Source organism: Petaurus breviceps, unplaced genomic scaffold, assembly GCF_028583685.1.
Source record: "Petaurus breviceps papuanus isolate PSGF00001 unplaced genomic scaffold, PetGlider_PUasm1.0 90804, whole genome shotgun sequence".
Classification (NCBI taxonomy): Eukaryota; Metazoa; Chordata; class Mammalia; order Diprotodontia; family Petauridae; genus Petaurus; species Petaurus breviceps.
The window spans coordinates 424,921-436,771 of NW_027187348.1; the positions used below are offsets into that span (position 1 = coordinate 424,921).

At 46.2% G+C, this 11,851-nt stretch overlaps 1 long non-coding RNA gene across 1 annotated transcript in view; it reads left to right on the plus strand.

Annotated features, from left to right (window-relative positions):
- Nucleotides 1-299: 299 nt before the first annotated feature.
- The window catches only part of LOC138147542 (uncharacterized), a 30,620-nt gene continuing 19,068 nt past the window's right edge, over nt 300-11,851 (plus strand). Inside the window, exon 1 of the long non-coding RNA XR_011164840.1 lies at nt 300-463. This is a non-coding gene — a long non-coding RNA (uncharacterized lncRNA). The remainder of the gene's footprint in view (nt 464-11,851) is intronic.

Below are 11,851 nucleotides of genomic sequence, written 5' to 3' on the forward strand. Positions count from 1 at the left end.
TCCCTCAAAGACCCAACAAGCCAGGGCTGAAGCTTCACCCTTGTTGTTCCAATGGTGCCCACCAGGGGGAGATCCTGCTCTGATTAGCTCTGAGTCCCTGTGGGCAGGGGTAAAAGCCTTTTTGATATTGCTCTTCACCTCAGAGCACTCCTCCCTCCTACTGCCCCCCCCCCTTCCCCAAGTCCAGACTTCTCAAAAGAAGGGTGGGGCAGGTCCCTGGCAAACTGGTGTGGAATGGAGAAAGAGCCTGTTCTCAGCTCCTGAGCCCCACCTCAAATTACTGCTTGCAACTTGCAGAAGGCTCACAGCATCTTAGAGAGCTACAAAGGAATTTGGAGGCCACCCAGTCCTGCCCCTTCTTTTTGGAGATAAGGGAACCAAAGTATGGTTCGGCTTCATGCTATGGTGGAGAGGACCCTGGAACAACCTGGAATCGAAGGACCCAAGCTCAAGCCTCACTCTGGTTGGTTGATGTTGAGAAAATCACACCCCCCTCTCTGCCTTTTCTTCGCTTGAAAAATTAGGGTATGGGACTAAATGGTCATCTATAGGCCTTCCAGTTCCAAGAACCTATGAAAAATGAGAAATGACTTGCCCAGGGCCAAACGAGGGTGGGTGTGGGGGGCAAATGATGACACAGAGATTTGAACCCGGATCTTGGGGGCCAGAGCCAGCAGGTATCTGATAACACTGTGCTGCCTTTGCACTACCACACCTTGTCCCTGAAGCCGCCTGCCCTCTTTTCCCTCTGGCTCTAACACTGGGACCTCCCCTCCATGCAACTCCAGAGGCCTGGGGAGAACTGGGAGGCAAAAAGCTTCCTTGGAAAGGGAAGGGAAATCAAAGTCCCCTTGGATGTGGTGATGAGAAAGGCCTTGCACTGGCTTAGAGCTGCTCAGTTCTTTGTAAGAATCACACTCTCCCTAATACATTTTTGATGGTGTTTGTTTCTCCTGGCTACCCAAGGGAGATTTGTCTTCTGTTCCCCCCCACCCCCCTCACCTATCTCCTTCCTGGTCTGGGCAAAATCAGCCATACTCATTGTGTACAGGGGCTCCTTGGGCCCAATGGCAGGGGATGGTGTGAAGCTGAGACCCTCCCCAAGCTTGCCCACTTTAGGCCCTTTTCTCTACACCGACAAATATTGTAAAGCCAGGCTTTAAAAATATCAAAAGCAAAATGTAGCCAATGATTTATTGATACAGAGGAGAAAGCAGTTGAGACAGGCACAGAAAAGAGAAAGAGGACAGACCTGTCCTGGGTGAGCACTGCTTATTTTGCCCTGTACCTAGAATGTGGCAAACAGGGTCTCATGCAGAGATAAGGGGGTTGGGGGTTGGGAGAGCTGCTACTTCCATCTAGCAAGCCCCAGGCTATGAGGAAAAGGCCCAAGAAATACCACTGAACTTGAATTCAAAAGACCTGGATTGGGGGTTCAGGCCATAAGATTTATTAGCTGTGTGACCTGGGGTAAGTCAGTTAACTTCTTTGAGCCCCAGTTGCCCACTTGGTAAAATGGGGAAATTCATATTCTCAGTATCTATCATGCAGGGCTGTGAGGAGAGTCAAACAAGGTAGTGCATAAAATACTTTATAAGCCTTAAAATGCCCTATAAATACCTATCACCATCCTCCCCCTCCTCCTCACTCTTTGGGACCGAGTCAGAAAGCCTGGGCTCTCATCTCGGTCCTAAATCTGATGAGCTGATCTGACTTTGTTCGGCTCTGTTGACCTCTCTGGGCTTCTGTTTCTCCATTTATAACTTGGGAAGGGGTGAATAATCGCTGCCTCCCCCCTCCGGACTAGGATGAAAGGAGATGATAGATGTTAAGGTAAGCCTCTTCTGGAGGGAAAAATGCTGTAAGAATGAAAGAGACCGCTATTAATAGTCCCTGCTCACTCAGGGACACAGCAGGACAATCCTCCAGAGGTGCTCAAACTAACCCAGCCTCCAGGGGGGAAAGGCCCCTGCAGAGGGTGGCATTATCTTCCTGATACTCCCTGTATCCACCCAGCTTCCAGGTCTCTGGGGCAGGGGTTGATTCTCTAGATTCTATTTAATAGGGAGAGACACCCCTCTTCCTTCCCCGTCCACCCCTACTCCACAGCCTCATTCTTTGGAGACAAACTCCAGAGTTCCTTCCAAGGAGCTCCACCCTCTTTCCAGGCCTGAGAAACATAGCCTTATAGCTCTAGAGCAGAATGAGACTTCAGAGATCATCTAGTCTACTCCCCTCATTTTTCAAATGAGGAAACTGAGGCACAGGGAGGCAAAATGCTCAAAATCACAAATGCAGTCCTGTAGGGCACAAACCCAAGTCCTCTGACTCCCAGAGGGGTCTTTCCTTTGTACTAGGGGAAAAGGCTAGGGGTTGAGGGTGGACAGGTGTGGAGCTATGTGGTTGAGTTTTCACTGATGGAGTTTTTGTTTTTGCTTTTTGGAGGGGGGAAGGTAGGGCAACTGGGGTTAAGTGACTTGCCCAAGGTCACACAGCTAGTTTTGTGTTAAGTGTATGAGGCTGGATTTGAACTCAGGTCCTCCTGACTCCAGGGACAGTGCTCTATTCACTGCACCACCTAGCCGTCCCCAACTGATGGAGTTTTTAAACTAGAAACCTTAGGAGCAGAACTTCCTGACTAAGTTGATCTACCTCTCATCTGTTTACCTCAGTTTCCTCATCTGTAAAATGAGAGAATTGGATTTTCAGAGGTGTCAGATTTGTAGCCTGTGAAATTCAAGATTAAAATGTAATTGGGAAACTAAATAAAAATATGACACAGCATAATGTTAATTTGTGATTTTCTAAGTCAATATGTTGGCAGCTGGGAGGTGCAGTAGATAGAATGCTGGGCCTGGAATCAGAGAGATTCATCTTCCTGGGTTCAGATATGACCTCAAATATCAGCTGTGCGGCCCTGAGCAAGTAAGTCACTTTACCCTGTTTGCATCAGTTTCTTTATCTGCAAAATGAGCTGAAGAAGGAAGCGGCAAACCATTCTAGGACCCTTGCCAAAGAAACTCCAAATGGGGTCATGAAGAGTTGGGTATGACTAAACAACAACAACAAAGTCAATATGCTGTCTGCAGGGACCCATTTCTATCTGAGTCTAACACTGCTGGATCAGAGGATGTCTAAGGGCTCTTCCAAAAATTCTATGATTCTAAGAGTGAAGTGACTTTTTCCACTGCTTTGTCTCTTATTCTGGCCCTGTTGGCCTGGAAATGGGCTCTAATGGGCACTGGAAAGAAGGACCATTGGCCTGTCTGGGAGAATTATGTGTCTGGCCTAGGGGATGGAGTGGAGGAGGGGCTGCTCCTGGCAGAGCAGGGGTCTTTGATGGGGGATACTAGGCTTTGATCTTCTTTTGAAGTCTTAGCTTCTGCAAACCAAGGACTTCAATGGACAGAGCAGAGCAGCCAGAGGGAGGGGAAGAAGGAGGGGGAGAGGAATAAAGAGCACTGAGGCAGATGGTGATGGGCGAGAGAGGCAAAGGGGGAGGGAGAGAGGATTGGAAGGAAAGAGAGATGAGAAGAAGAAGTAGAAAGTGAAAGGGGGAAAGAGGAAAGGGAGAGAAAAAGGGAGAGGGGGAGAAAGGGACAAAGGAAGATTTAGATAAAGAAAGAATGAGAAAAAGAGATAGGGAGAGAAAGAGAAAAAAGAGATTGGGAAGAGAGGATTGAAGAGAGAGAGAGAGAGAGAGAGAGAGAGAGAGAGAGAGAGAGAGAGAGAGAGAGAGAGAGAGAGAGAGAGAGAGAGAGAGAAAGGATGAAAGAGAAAGAGGGAAATAAAACCTGGCAAAAAGGAAAACAGGATTATGGATGATGGAAATGAGAAGGGGTTATAGGTGAAGAGGAGGGAAAAGAAAGGGGGTGGGGGAGACATATTAGGTTAAAAAGGAAGATGTGTATAGAGTGTGATGGGTGTGGGAGTAGAGGGAAATATAGAAAAATAGAACAATAACAATAAAAATATAGCAGGATAAAGAAGGACAAAATGAGAATAGTCAGTGAAAGGGAAAGGAGAAAAAAAAGTGTTGTTATGGTTGTGGCAGTTTCTATGGATTCCTAGCCCTAGCCCCCAGACCTCCACGGATTCTGCCCAATTCTTTTTGCTCCTGCTTCATCCAAAGGAGGACCAGAAAATGGATTTCAGGGCACACAATATAGCTACAGAATTGGAGTCCATTTTCCCAGACAGCTGGCCAAACCTCTCCCCTTCCCCCTAAACGTCCCTTGGATAGTCCCTACTGAATCTTCTAGCTTCCAGGCTCGTTGTCCACTTTCTTGTGGGCTGTGACTACTCACTTCGCTCATTTCCTTCCTTAGGTTTTTATAATCATAGATTATAGACTTGGAAGGAACCCTAGAACCCATCTACTTATTTTTTTTAACGAGGCAACCTCACCTAGAGGTAAGGTGAGCGAGTGGCCCATAGTCTCATGGGTACAAAGCAGCAGAACTAGGACTTGAATCCACATCCTCTGATTCTAGGTCCAGTGCTTTCCCCACCACACTAGGCTGTCTCTATTCCCAGCAATCAGTAAGGGTATGGTGGATTTATTGTCCTGTGCAGGGACCCAGTGATATTGAGCTTATAACATCTGTTTTAAGGTAAAGGCTCATCAAAGATACCGAATCACCCAGAAAGGTGTTTTTTTTTTTCCAGAAGTAAACAGTGAAGAGTCAGTATATGGGGTGAGGCTCTCACAGACTGTGACCTCCTCTTAGATTTAGGGAACCTCAAACCCATAAGAGACTGCGGAGAGTCTAATTTATACAGCCTCTCTAGCATCCTGACATGAGGTCACCCATGCCTCTCTTGGAGTCCTTCAGTGACCTTCCTAAGGCAGCTCTTTCTACCTGCAGACAACTCTCATAATTAGGAAGCTTTTCCTTATAATAATCAATTTATAGAATTGTTGAACATTAGAGTTGGAAGAAATCTGATGTTTTTTTCTTGACCCTGTGATAGCATGTTGTCTTTTCTTTCCCCCTGTACCCTAGACCCTGGGCTGGGAGGGGATCTGAGTGGTAGAGGCCAGAGAGGGGGAACAGGCCAGCACCTGTTCCTTTCTGACAGCCGTGTCCAGCCGTGACAGGCAAGCAAGTAAAAACACGTGGTGGGGAGGGGGCCCAAGGAGTTGGCTGATTAAGCTGTTTAGCAGGAGGAGCAACAATTCCCAGATCAGCAACTTCCCCTCCTCCTTCTTCCCTCAGCTTCTTCTCTTGCGGCTACCCTTCACCCCTAAAGTGGAAAATCGGGTCCCCGGACACCGAAGAAAGGTCCTAGATAGATATACTCAACCCCAGAAAACTCTTCGCTTTCTGCTTCCTGGGCTAACACTTCAGCTGGGCATCCACAGCACTGTTCAGAAGGTGCTGAACTTGCCAGGGTTTCTGAGTATACAGGCCAATTTGTTATAGAAATAAAAGATGTTCAATTTTAGATATAGACTACACATAGAATCTCATTGTAGGAAGGGACCTCAGAGGCCACCCAGTCCGACTGTGAATACCCAAATCCTCCCTTTGACAATGCCAACAAGTGATCATCTTGCCTGTTTGAAAACTTCCAGGGCTAGAAATGTCAAGTCTTGTCAAAGCAGCCCAGTTCACTTTTGGACAGCTCTCCTAGTTGTGAGATTTTCTCTTGATTGAGCCTAAATCTCCTCTTTACCACTTGTACCCATTTGATTCCGCTTCTGTTTTCTCAGGCCAAGCAGAATGTCTCTAATTCTCTAACATAATCACTTTTCACATAACAAAAAAATACTGAAAGATACCTATCATGTCCCTCCTAAGTCTCTTCTGTCTAAATCTCTCCAGTTCTCTTGACTGATCCACTCATGGCATAGTTTGGGGTCCTCTCACTATCCTGGGTGCCTTTCTCTGGACATTCCGCAATTTTGGAAGTGTTCTTCTCAGAATGTACCTCCAAACTGAGCATGGTAACTCTGGAGGTGGTCCAGCCACTCCCGATGTGGTCCAATAAGAACAGTGCCCTGCAGAATTTCTCCTGTTCTTGTGTGAGCTTCTATTCTTTCCTTAATGCAGCCTAAAACCACATTAGCACTTTTGGTTAGTGAGGGCATACTGTGCTGTCCACTAACCCTTCCTTCCCCAGGCTTCCCTTTATGAACTATTGTCTAGTCCTCCATGGATTTATCCCGAGCTGACATTAGATCCAGAAGGTTTCCCTCATCCTACCAGGGATATTGGTTCTCAAGCCCATCTGAGGGTGGGAATGTCTGGGAAAGGGGAGAGTGGGCAAGGTAAGATTGGTGTCTCAGTCAGGCACTCCTAGTTTTATGTTGGCTCAGTTCCCTGTGACCAATGGGATACTTTAGTGAGACTGGGAGGGCTTCCAAATGAGAATTTATGGGATTAATGGTCTTTCCTTGGCAGGAAAATCTGTGCCCATTCCTCAATCTTTCCTTCTTTTCTATAGTGTCTATCTCTGAAGCCCAGTTCTCCCAAAAAGGCTTTGTAGGATCTAGTGGGGTCCTGATCAGTTTTGAGGGGAAAGTGGGGACTTTGGCTTCAATCTTGTCCCCCTCCAGTCACCTTCCTAAGCATTTGAGGACTACTGCTGTGGATCAGGATGGAGGGTGGCATGTTGTAAAGGAAAGACCACTGAACTAGGAGTTAGGAAGCTTGGACTCTTGTTCTGGCTTTCTGACTATATAGCCTCCCCATCATTTTATTGGGTTTGATGATTTCTGCCCTACACAACAAGAACTTTTTCAGGTGTGAATGAGATAATACAGGTGAAAGTAGCTTGAAACACTGCTATACAAATATCAGGTACATTATGCAGGGATAAGCAGAGGAAAAAGTTCATCAGGAGAAAGGGTAAGTAAGGTAAAGCTGGCCAATCAGGAGCTTGTGGCTGATGGGTGGAGCGCTTACTCCAAGCTCCAGCTATGACTGCCCTGTGCATCTCTTTGGTCCAGTTCTTTCCACGACTCTCTAGAGAACTCAGCCTCCTGTATAACCTCTTGCTCACAAGCCTCCATTTGGTGACCCAGAGAAATGCCATATCTTTTCTGGTTGGTCTTTCTCTCCACTTGCCTTCCATTTTCTGTTTTTCTCCCCTATCCTTTCACCCAATCTACTGGAAGGAAAAAAAGAGCATTGAATCTGCAATCAGACTACCTGAATTACAATGTCAGCTCTTCTCCTTACTACCTGAATGCCTGTGAGAAAGTCACTAAATCTCTCTGGCCCTCAATTTCCTCATCTGCACAATGAAAGGGCAAACTGGGCCATCTCTAAGGTCCTTTATGGGTGTATATCTGGTGATTCTATGTGCTTCTTTCCCCAGATCTGGTTTAAGACCAATGGGCTTAGCACTGCCTTGAAGTCCTCAGGTGAAACACTTAACATCTCTAGGTTTTATTCCTAATTTGTAAAAAGAGGATCTTTATTATTATTACTATTACTTTAGGGAGGAAGGCAAGGCAATTCGGGTTAAGTGACTTGCCCAAGGTCACATAGCTAGTAAACATGTTAGGTGTCTGAGACTGTATTTGAACCCAGGTCCTCCTGGCTCCAGGGCTGGTGCTCTATTCACTGTGCCACCTCACTGCCCCAAAATGAAGATCTTGGTGCTCTCTAAATTTCCTTCCAGCACTATAAGCAAGGATTTTTAAGTACCTACTATGTGTCAGGCACTGTGCTATAGAATTGGAATATGAAGACAAAAACAAAATGGTTCCTGCCCTCAAGGAGCTTGAAGTCTATTGGGGAGAAAACTGATACATATATAAATATATACAAAAACAAATACAAGGTAATTTTTTGGAGAAAATACACTAACAAATGGGAAGGGGAGAAAACCAGGAAAGGATTCACATAGAGGACAGTTCTTGGGGGAAATGAGGGCTTCTAAGAGATGCAGTTAAGGAAAAAGTGCATTCCAGGAATGGTCAGTATAAAGACATGGAATAGAGATGGAGTGTCCTGTGAGAGGAACAGTGGGAATGTCACTGTTTGATTGGATCACCAAATGTGGAAATAGGAGTAATGCATAGCAAAACTCCTTGGTAAAGGGCTTAAAAACCATATGGAGGGGGCAGCTAGGTGGTGCAGTGAATAGAGCACCAGCCCTGGAGTGAAGGAGGACCTGAGTTCAAATTTGACCTCATACACATAACACTTACTATCCATGTGACCTTCGGCAAGTCACTTAACCCCAATTGCCCTGTCTTCCCCCTCAAAAAGCAAAAAAACAACCCCCCCAAAACATATAGAGGAGTTTATATTTGATAATAGAGCCAAAAGGCAGTAATTAGTCATTATTGAATAGAGGAGTGACATAGCAGACCTACCCTTTAGGAAAATCACTTTGGCAGCTCTATAGAGGATGGATTGGAACAAGGAGAAACTGAGGTAGGGAAACCAATTAGGAGGTTATTGCTGGAGTCAAGGCAAGGGGTGAGGAGGGTCTGAGGTAGGATGGTAGCTGTGTTAGTAGAGAGAAGGACACTGATGCAGAAGATGTTATCAAGGGAGAACTGATGAGATTGCCAACTTTTTGGATATGTGGAGTGACTGAGAGAAGACTCAGGAATAAGACTGAGGTTGCAAACCTGGGTGATTAGAAGGATGGTGTTGCCTTTGGCAGAAACAGGGCAATTTGGAAGACAGGTGGTTTGGGGGAAAAGATCACAAGTTTTTGGAAATATTTTGGAAATATTAATTTTGAGGTGTTTATGGGACATTCAGTTTGACATTTCTGACAAGGCTTTAGCGCTCAGGTGAGAGACCAGGGCTAGGCATATAGATCTGGCAGTCATCTGCATAGGGATGATAATTATACCCATGGGAGCTGTTTGGATTCAGTCAAAGGACCACACTTGAGAACTCAGAGGGCTAGATGTGACCTCAAGGCAGAAGGTTCCCCAGCCCTAAGAGTAAAATGGATGGAGGTGGTGAGTTTGTGGTATACCTGGTGACAGGTCTATTATAATTTGGAGACTTAAGGAAAATGAAAGTTCTAAGGGAGACCAAGAGATTGGGGTACCTTTCCTTGTGCTGCCTTCTCTGTAGTAATGGACTCAGAACTTGTAGGCCATCTCTCTTGATTCAGAAAATATTGAAGAGGAGGTCACACTATTCCCTTTAGGCACTGGGTAGATATATCATAGGGCATAGAAGCCACTAGCAGACTAGGAGGAATAGTTATCTTCTACCCCCCCCCCATCTAATAAAACCAATAAACCTGTACTTTCCTGTTGGGTCTTTGGAGATTGCCCACCCTTCCTTCTCCTACTTCCCAGTTTATCTATCACTAAGGCAAAAACCTCTGAAAGAAGCTGATTTGTCTATACTTTTCTTAGGATAAGGAGGGAATTTGATTACATGGGAATTCTGGGTAATGACCTGACATTCTAAGAGTACCCACAGGTGACTTCTTGAAAGTCAGACTATCTGTGGTCAGGGTACCCACTGAAGATAACAGTATCAAGCTGCCCCCTCTTAGATTGTGTGGCTTTGAGTAAATAACTTCAGTTCTCTTGATCTATTTCAAGAAGAAAAAGGTGGAGGAGGAAAAGGAGGAGGAAGAGGAGGAGGAGGATCTGGGTGAACTCCAAGATACCTGCCAGTTCCCATATTGCGCTTTTCACCTTCCCATTGCCAAATCCCTCTCCTGTTCCAGGTAGATTGCTGGGTCATGGCAATGTTCAATGCCCTCAAAACTTCCACAAACAGGGGAGAACAGGGAGAGCCACACTCTGGGACACATTGGGAGCTCAGGCATTTATGGGAAAAGGCACCATTCAGGAACAGAATGATAGGAACAGGGGGGAGGGAGCAGATCGAAGGGAATGGAAGAGGCACGATGGTGGTGCTGTGTTTGGGTACCTGTTGGCCAGAGTCTGTGGGGGGGAGGCCTACAGGGAGATGTGTTAGCCTGAGTGTGACTGGATGATGGCATACTCCACCAGCTCTCCAGGCATAGGGGTCCTGGTCCCAGGCGAGGACTCCAGGGCAATGGTATCCAGCTCTGCATAGTGAAGATCTGTTTCCTCAAGGTCTGAAAGCTAGAGACAAGGTGTGGGATGAGGAATGGGATGAAGGTGTCAGGGGAGAAGGAGGAGGAAGGGAGAGTAGAGGTAATGGTGATGGGGAGGGGGAGGCAGGGGCAGAGGGGAAGGAGGAGGAGCAGTCAATGAGGACCAGTGAGGAGGTGAAGATCATGAGAAGGAAAGGGAATAGGGCGTTGGTAAGGGTTGGGGAGGAGAGAGAAAGAGAGACAGAGAAGACACATCAGTGATACTAGAAAGGTGGAAAGTTTAGAAAAGGTTATTAATTCTTCTATATGTGTTGGTAGCAAGAAGATCAAATCTTTGGCTTGCTTGTGTCCAGCCTCTTAAGTCACATTATGCTTATTCCGTACTATCTTTCTTGGGGAAATGACTGTGGGAAGTAGAATGCCCCCTGCCATTGGCACCAGGGAAAGGCAGCTAGCTACTGGTGTTGGTGGTTAGCAGTAATAGTAGTAGTAGTAGTAGTAGTAGTAGTAGTAGTAGTAGTAGTAGTAGTGTTGCTGGTGGTGGTAACAGTGTTGGTATTCCAGTGGTGACAGCAGCAGGGGTGGCAGCAGCAATAATACTTATGTAAAACTTTAAGACTTGCAAATTGCTTTACACGTATTATCTCCTTTGTTCTTCATAACAACCCCGTTAGATAGGTGCTATTATTATCATCCTGCTATTATTATTACAGCTCAGAAAGGTTAGGCAACTGGCCTGCAGTCACACAGCTGGTGAGTGTCTGAGGGGAGAGCTGAACCCAGGCAACTCTGCTTCCAGGTCCAGTGCTGTATCGGCAGAGCTGCAGTGCCTCTGGACAAAGGAAGGCCCATCCTTTGTTCGGCATTAAGTGCAAAGTGGGTATGGTATTCATAACTGGGGGAATGTCAAAACTGGAAGCAAACTTAGAAATGATCGGGTACAACCACCTCATTTAATACATGTTGTAATACATGTTGAGTCTAGTGACTCCTCCAAGGTCACAGTGCTGGAAGAGGTGCCCCAAGGTTACAAGATCAAAAGCTAGGACTAGAACTCTGGTCTCTTGACTCCTTGTACTACACTGCCTTTCCATTCATTTTGATTCCTTTTTGCCTTTAGAAGTCTTGGTGGCATAACTTCTCCATAAAATTAGGAGTTCTCTGAGGGTAGGAACCACCGTGCTATAGGGTCTAGAGAGAGGAGTCCTACATCACAGTCCCATCTATACCACTAATCAGTCATGTGACTTTGAGCCTGTTTTCTTACCTCTGAAATGAAGGTACCAAATTAAAAAGCCCCTTCTAGCTCTAACTTCCTCAGTGATCCCGATCTTTTGCCTTCTAGATTTCCCTCTGACACACTCCCAATTCCCTTTCCTACCCTCATGCCCTCTCCTAGCCCCCTACCCCATCCCCCAGCATCCAGGCCTGGGCTTAGCACAGCTGACAGATAGGCGGACACATATACTGGTCTCCCCAGAGTTCATTCACATTCCACCAGTAGACCAGTCTGGACCCTGGGGATTAAGGACTGTGGAAAAAGACAGGATCCATATTGGTGCAGGAATGAGGGTAGGTGTACATGCCAACCAGAGAAGATCACCACAGTGGGCAGATATCCCAGGTTGGGCTCTTGGGTCCAAGTAACAGGCAGCAGATTGTCCATCATTCCTTGATTTGGCAGGGAGCAGTCCCTTCTCTCCCTATTTCAAATAGTAAGAAGGCTCTCTACGCATTGCTACAGAATCACCAAGAAAGCATCAGAGGTCATTTAGTTCAGCCCATACCTTCTCTACCATATCTCTGACAGGTGGTCTTCTAGCCTCTGATG